General features: G+C 40.3%; 1 long non-coding RNA gene across 1 annotated transcript; it reads right to left on the bottom strand.

Annotated features, from left to right (window-relative positions):
- Window positions 1-3,294: 3,294 nt before the first annotated feature.
- On the bottom strand, window positions 3,295-5,946 carry LOC143132576 (uncharacterized). Its single transcript, XR_012988335.1, has 4 exons — window positions 5,360-5,946; window positions 4,184-4,356; window positions 3,957-4,099; window positions 3,295-3,738 (listed from the first exon to the last, which is right to left on the bottom strand). It is a non-coding gene; the product is annotated as an uncharacterized LOC143132576 (long non-coding RNA).
- Window positions 5,947-8,059: the final 2,113 nt, after the last annotated feature.

Below are 8,059 nucleotides of genomic sequence, written 5' to 3' on the forward strand. Positions count from 1 at the left end.
GACCCCAACTAGATCGGCACGAAACTTGGGCGTTGTAATTGATGACCGACTTAACTTCTCTGAGCATATAGCTTCTATTGCAAAATCATGCCGGTTTATGCTTTACAACATTAGGAAGATCAGACCTTATCTGACACAAGATTCCACACAACTTCTTGTTCAGACCATGGTCATCTCTAAGCTGGACTATTGTAATTCACTGTTAGCTGGCTTACCCGCTTGTGTAACAAGATCATTACAGCTGATTCAAAATGCTGGAGCACGCCTGGTCTTCAATCAGCCAAAGAGGACACATGTAACTCCTCTCCTAGTTACTCTCCATTGGCTCCCTATAGTAGCCAGAATTAAATTTAAATCTCTCACTTTGGCCTATAGGACACTAACTAGATCTGCTCCTAGTTATTTTAATTCAATAATCAAGCCTTACATCCCCAACCGCCCACTGCGGTCTTCTGGTGAGCGTATGTTGTGTCGACCAGTCATAAAAACTGGGTCTAATTCCAGACTCTTTTCTTCAGTGGTTCCATGTTGGTGGAATGAACTGCCCAGTGGTCTCCGTTCCTGTGGTAGTTTTGGGTCGTTTAAGAGGGGTCTAAAGACATTCCTATTCAACATATACTTAGTTGTTTAAGCGCTTATGTGTTATGGTTTATATAATGTTGTTTTATTTTAATTGGGCTGTTAATTAATTTGACATTATTGTTTATTATTGATATTCTCCTTAATGTAGTCTTAGCATGTTATTGTTTTATATTATTGATTGAATTGACATTATTGTTTTTATTATTGCCTTTCCCCTTTTTTACATTGCTTTTTTATTAGGCTATTGATTGAATTGATATTATTGTGTACTACAACTATTCTCCTTACTATATTTGACCTAGATTTTAATCTGTTCCCTGTTCATTTTTAAATATTATTATGTTGTTTTGTATTTATATGTCGCTTTGGACAAAGGCGTCTGCTAAATCCATAACCATAACCATAACCATAACCAAAAAGATGCAAACAGCAAAGTAAAGGGAGTATTCGCCTTATTCACACGGCGGCCATTGTTTAAACCAAAACGAGGCTACAGGGTACACTTACTATATAATTAATGCCACCTACAGGTGACTGCATAACATAACAATCCTATGGTTTGTGTACCCTGTAGCCTCGTTTTAGCCGCCAATGGCCGCCATGTGAATAAGGCGAATTGAGAGTGTTCTTGATTGAGATTGAGTTTTCCTGATGAACAAAAATATATTTTAGTACCATCCCTGACCATTGCTGATTAGCCATTGCTGTTCTTTTCTACTGCAGCAATATTGTAGAAAGGCTTTAACACACTCTTATTTAATTACTTCAGGCCAAAAGTGTTTAAAGGGGAGATTTTTTTCTTGTTAATATGCAATTCAACAACAAGTAAAATCTATAAAATCAAGTTTGCAAGACTTCCCATTTCCTCATCAAAGTAACGAATCAGAACATTCTATATATTGTTCATATTTCCATTTGTTGCCTCATCCGCATTTAATGAAAACATGGTAATTTTGAGTTTTACAGACAACTCAGTTTTCCAATGAGCAGCAATACTGTGTGTGCTCATGCAGGAGGTCTGCGCATTTGATAACGACAATCTGGAGACGGTGCTTTTGTCTTCAGCAACAGATTGTATAAGGTTGACAAGAGGTTGCGATATGGTGAGGGACAGGTCGTGTTGCGCTATGAAAGAACATGCGTAGCCTACTTTCTAAACGTAAAAACGGTCAGCCATAGATAAACGTAGCCTACCTCTGTCGTGGTGGCTAGTTGCACCAGGAAGGGAAGATGTCCTGAAGTGCACGAACGTTAACCTTATGGCGGTCTTCTGATTGGTGGCGTGCTAAAACGTTTTCCTATTGCATCCATAAACAATTTTCTTGCAGCGAACCGCGCAAAAGCAAACCCCTGGCACTTTAATTTCTTTACACCATGGCTTGTTAGTTCTCCCCCGTTTCCAACAGCTGCCCATATCCATTTAATTTTTAACTTTTGACACCTGCCTTCCTTTAGCAACAACGCATCCATGACAGCTAGTGGCCTTGCCAAATAGACGCACACAAATCATGACGCCAATATGCTAGGTTCTGGTAGGCCTACTGGTTATGGTTTTGTGCTATAAATTTATAATATTTTATAGCAAAGTTTTAAGTTGACTATTTTAATTGTATGGTTATTTTTTGTCAACATACACTCACAACCTACTGTCGTTAAAAGTGGCCTAAGCAAAATAGGCTACAAGGCTGTCTGTGCGTCACAGACTGGCCCCTTCCTCAACAGTTCGCGATGATGACAGTGATATTATTATTTTTTTCACGCTCAGTCAAAACCTTCCGTCGCAGATTGTGAAAAACATTGTTGTACATGTCATAACAGACGGGATAATAAATTGCATAGGCTACGGTTTATATTGCGTCGCTTTACACATAATGTAGTTGCATTGATTAAAAACGGTAACAATAATAGTAGCCTACATCGGGTGGCATAGAAGGCTATCTGTTCAAGTCATAGGCGACACCCAAAATGAATGACCTCCCCTGACAAGAGTTCGCGATAGTAAGAAATTGTCTACATTGATGCACGGAAAGAACACGCTTCTTCTCCGAATTCGCACAGAGCTCACAATATCATATCCAAAAAAGTTAAACGGATTGGCCAACCTCATCAGCTGTATATAATGTGTCACTATAATCCAACTTTTAGACCGTTATAGTCCTCCATACGTGTTCTCTGGAAAAGCAAAGGTAGTCCCCCCCCCTCCTATTTTTTTTTCTCATCGGATCTGCATCGATCTCAAATATGACATTTCTAAAATCAAATTGACGGAAATCCGTCCTATGACGGAGAACTTTAATCCTTGCAGGCTGAGAAAAAGTACTAGCTAGCTGGAGCACGCTCGTTCAAATGTAATCGTGGGTGCTATTATTGGGTAAAATATACTGATACTTACCTTATGTTATGCATAATAGGTTACAAGACGGCTGCAGCAGCTGGATGAAAGGCCTCCATGTATGATAGGCAAACAGGTTCTAAACCTGGACGGTCTAAATGTGTTCTCACTGCAGAATGCATGCAACATTTACAGGGCTGACTACGGTCCTTTACAGTTATGTGGAATAGAGCAGTGAGTTATCTGTAATAACCTACTTATATTCACATACAACATAATAAAGCAAATATAGTCTGCCAAAGCCTCTTTCAGATTTTTTTCTTGAACTTATAGCCAAGTATTTCCTTAGCAAACTGTATATTACACATTCACATGAAGCATTTTACACATGCAATAAACATTTATTTACCACTGTCATTGTACATAAAAATACAGTATTGAATGATTCACTGATTCCAAATTAGACATACATTATAAAACCTTTTGACTAGCAATGTTCATTTTTCTCAGTCGTTACAGGTATTAAGCCTACAGAAGTTTTGTGAGCTGGTGCTGGGGCTTCCTTGGTAGAAAGATACGGGTAGTGATCGCCTCATGTGTCGTGACGGGAGTTTCCTGACGCCCATGGAAGATATGTAGGCTTCAAACTCCCGCCCCTTGATTGAATCTTGAGACATAGCTGGCGATGACCTCCTCCTTGTCTGGATGCTCATATTGTGAAGACAGGTCCGGCGGGATGTTTATCTTCAGAATCTTGTCTCCATACGATGATGGTTCAACAAAGACTTTCTCCATGATCATGTCCATCAAATCATCAACATACCCTGTGCAAAACACATACACACAAAAAAGTGAATCACTAGTATAATTTACTACATTATTCAACAACTGTTCATTTTGCACATGAAATTTTGTAGTTTCTCAGGTATTTAAATACGTTTGTTTGGTTTTATTTATTGTGTTGAAAGCACTGTTGCAGTACTTTGTCATGTACAATGTAAATGTTTGTTTTTGTGTAAAAAAAAAAAAAAAAAAAACTTACGGAATGTAGCGTCTGTCTTCACTGGTCTGGCTCTGCACTCTCCCTTCCTGGATTTTGGAAAGCTCAGTTTGTAAAGAGGATCCCCTGAAGATGTGGTGGCTTGTCCTCGATTAGCATTCTCATTATAATGCAGTGCAGCCAGTCTTGGACAGTAAAAAGAAAATCAGACATGAAGACAATTTCAAGGAATGGGCAAATATTCTCAAAGAATAAATAGTTTCATTTACCTGCACAGCATTCCCAGATATGGATAGACCACGTTTTTGGGTGCGAACCGCAGAATGACACTATGGAACGCCTCCAAAGAGGACGTCTGATAGTGGGGACTGAGTTTGGCAATATCCTTCAGGACAGTCTTCTTGGTCAGCTCCTTTTTCTAGATTGTAGAATGCAGGAGTTCCTGAAAGACAAAAAAAAATATATATATATATAGTACATATCATATTTTTGGTAATGACCAAGAAGACAGTTGTGTGCCAACACTCTTTCTTTCAGGGGGCTCAGTCTGGCAACCAATATATTTTGTAGTCTTTCTTCTGTATGTAATGTTTATGATGTACTGGCCTATACAAAAAGAGAAATGACATCAACTTCATCTTACATGTATGCCAACAGCTACATCAAGTTAAAAAAGGATCACTAATAAATACTACACAAGAGAAGAAACTAATTACAAATAATGGTTGGCTTTGAGTGTAAATTGTCCAGTGATGTAGTAATTTCAACCATACACTTGTTCTACCCTGGACAACACTAACATATTCCAGTTCAGAAAACATTTCCAAACGCATTATTTTAGCAAATTCCCCGAAACCGCCGAGGATGTGTACTGCATGACCGATTTTGTCACAGGGTTTGAATGTCGAGACAATGCTGATTGCTAAGCTAGCGGTTAGCGTTGCCTTGTACGGTGGCATAACACTACCTACTTGGTTAGTTTAGCAAAACACTGCTTGGTTAGTTCGTGTAGAATTGCAAAATAAACACAGGTAAATACGTGCACAATTTGACATCTCCCTTATACATGAATTAGCTGCTAAAAAGATAAGAAACATGTTTGGATTAGGGGCGAGCTAGGCCTAGCTACTGTATCTTCTGATGTGGTGGGCAAAAATCTACTGTAGCTTGACGACCAAACTTGTAATCTCGCCCACACACACACTTGTTTTAAACTGACTTTTTGTTGCGCAACCAATTACAGCATAGAAATCTTTTACAAATGCACAACTTTCGAAAGTTTCGCTGGACAATGTCTTTGCAGGAGAAACCAAGCAGACTTGTAAACTAACTAATGTTAGAAGCTAGCGCTAGCGGTTAGCCGCCTCGGTGTCAATGGCAAAACACTGCTACAACACACACGAGTTTACCCTAATTTACAAATGAAATTGTATAGAACTACTTACATGTTCCTCATCTGCAGGTACTGCGCCGTCTTTTAAGATTAGTTTCCCGGCTAATCCTGCCTTGTACTGACTGTAGTTTGAGAAACAGTCAGTCTCAAAATGATTGTTGCCAGTTTCTTGCCAACTGTAGCAAGGATATTGCCATCAAAAATGAACTCAATCCATGCCGCTCTTCTGTCCTCTTCGGCTGGGACACGATGTAGTGTTTTGTGCTCTTTTGTACAGCCAACAACAGAGCATTTCGCATGGGACTTCGACATGGTGTCTAATCCGAACCAGTGCTTCCAAATCGGTAACAAAATGGCTGCTATCCGAGAAGTTTACTGCTGAACCTGGTGGGTGGAGACACTGTACGTATGCTCTGAGGGGGTGGGAATATTCAAATATTTCGGCTTGTGACGTAAAAACCCGTGGCGATTTTGAACAGCTCACCCAGAGGCTGAAGGTGGGATCAATTCTGAAACCTGTATCTCACTCAAAACAGCATGGATGGTTTTTCTTACAAGTTTGTATGCATGTGGAAGCACCAGAGACACACAATAACACCCCAAATACCAGAAAAAGTGATTTTTGCATAATATGGGCACTTTAAAAATAAGCTTTATTTGTATAGCACCTTTCATGGAGGTTAAGCATGTGATAAGGGAGCAAAGGCCATCTGGGTTAGTTGGCTCCACAGAGATATACAATTGGGTATCATCTGCATAGCTGTGGAAGTTTACATTATGCTGACTTATGATGTTTCCTAACGGAAGCATATATAGGGAAAAGAGCAGGGGACCAAGGCAGCTCCCCTGGGCCACACCGAAAGGCAAGTCATGTTTTACAGACACATGATCTCCTAACATAAAAATCTCTGCCAGTAATGTAGGTTTGAAACCAGTTTAGAACATTATCAGAGACCCACCCACTTCACAAGGTGGTGAATTAGAATGTTATGATCAATGAAGACCGTAACATCCCTAATATATATATATAGGTAGCCTACACTGGCGCCTTAAAGGAGAAGTTCGGTGTGAAATTGACCTTAGCTGTACTGAAAGATGTTGCCGAGTACTCACATGTGTCCAATAGGCACCTTCGCTCACCCCCTAGCATTCCAAATTACGCCGTTTTTAGCCGAGTAGCTGTGGGGGCATAGCGTTGCCTATGCAACTAAATCGCTATTTTTACACCATTAAAAAGGTTCCAAGTAACTCCACACTGCATTGGTAGACTTCTGAGGGTCTTGGAACCTTTTTAATTGTGTAAAAATAGCGATTTAGCTGCATAGGCTACGCTATGCCCCCTACAGCTACTTGGCTAAAAACGGCGTAATTCGGAATGCTAGGGGGTGAGCGAAGGCGCCCATTGGACACATGTAAGTACTCGGCAACATCTTTCAGTACAGCTAAGGTCAATTTCACACCGAACTTCTCCTTTAATGCAGGGGCTTACCTGGGCTTCAGCCCAGGGGCCTCGACCAATGAGGGGCCTCCTAATAATAATTATTATTATCAATAATAATAAACGGCCGTGTCCGTATTCGCGGCATCAGTCATTAGCCTACTCTGGAGCTAGCCTAAATAATTGAGCACATCGCACAATGGCAATGACATCCTTGCAGAGGCCCCCTTTGTCTTCTCTTCTAAAGTGTAACAAAATGTAACAAACTTAATAAATCCCAACGGGTGTGTAGAGGAGCTAGAGGAGAGGCTGAAACTGACTGACAAACTGACTGACTGATAACGTGGATAGGATTGAAGCAACGATAACGAATGACGTTGATTCCTGTAACTGTCCATGAAAATATAGCAGGTAAATATTGTAGCAAATAGGCCTACCTGGCAATGAAACGGCTTTAAAAACATGTATTTCACTTGTCTCACTGGAGTGAACGCAGAACATGGGCTGTTGCGCAAAGAAATTAATTAGTGATCTACATCTCCGTTTATCAAAAGCTAAGTTTGTGCTAACCCATTCGTTATGTTTTCTCCATTGTTAACGTGAGATATGTCTCCATGTAAGGTAGCCTACGTAGTGATAATGCATAAGGTAGGCCTAGCCAATGTTCACGTCACATGAGCCAGCTGCTTGTTCTGTAGGCTAAAATTATTTCTGTCCCAAACTGCGTTTAAAAAATGTGTTATGTAGACAGAATTTCAAAAAAACCCTCCTGGGGAACCCCCCGGCACGACAAATGAAACGTTCATATGTGTAACCCATCATTTAACTTAGCCTGCTACAGCCAGTGTTGTAAAAGTGAAACGCTTGTTTTCGTAATGATAATAATAATGATCTCAATAATGATAGGCTACACTGCATGTTAGGCTTTATTAACCAAAAGCGCACGTTATGTAAATAGGCGGGTCAGATCGCGGGCCGGGTATCATTTAATCATAATTAATATTTGCGGTTGGGGGGGGGGGGGGGGGGGGGGGGACATGTAGCCCAGGGGCCTCAGGTGGCATTAAGGCGCCCCTGTATAGGTATGTGAAGTTTTTGACTTTTAAAGAGGGACATTTCTAGGGTACAAATGGCTGGGGTTTCAGTAACAAAAACATTTGAAGAGAAAGTGTGTCTAAAGTTGTGCTGACGTGTCAAAAACAAGTAATAAGGAAGAAAGATGGCAAATCAAGATATGACAAGTTGCCTAGATCAGAGGTATTTTTACAACCTTGCTGTCACTTGAACTGGTTTGGCCTGTTTTATGTGGCTCTT

This window comes from Alosa pseudoharengus, unplaced genomic scaffold, assembly GCF_046254945.1.
Source record: "Alosa pseudoharengus isolate Yale_2024_CS ecotype anadromous, Long Island Sound unplaced genomic scaffold, YU_APseudo_1.1 YU_APseudo_1.1_scf_1, whole genome shotgun sequence".
Classification (NCBI taxonomy): Eukaryota; Metazoa; Chordata; class Actinopteri; order Clupeiformes; family Clupeidae; genus Alosa; species Alosa pseudoharengus.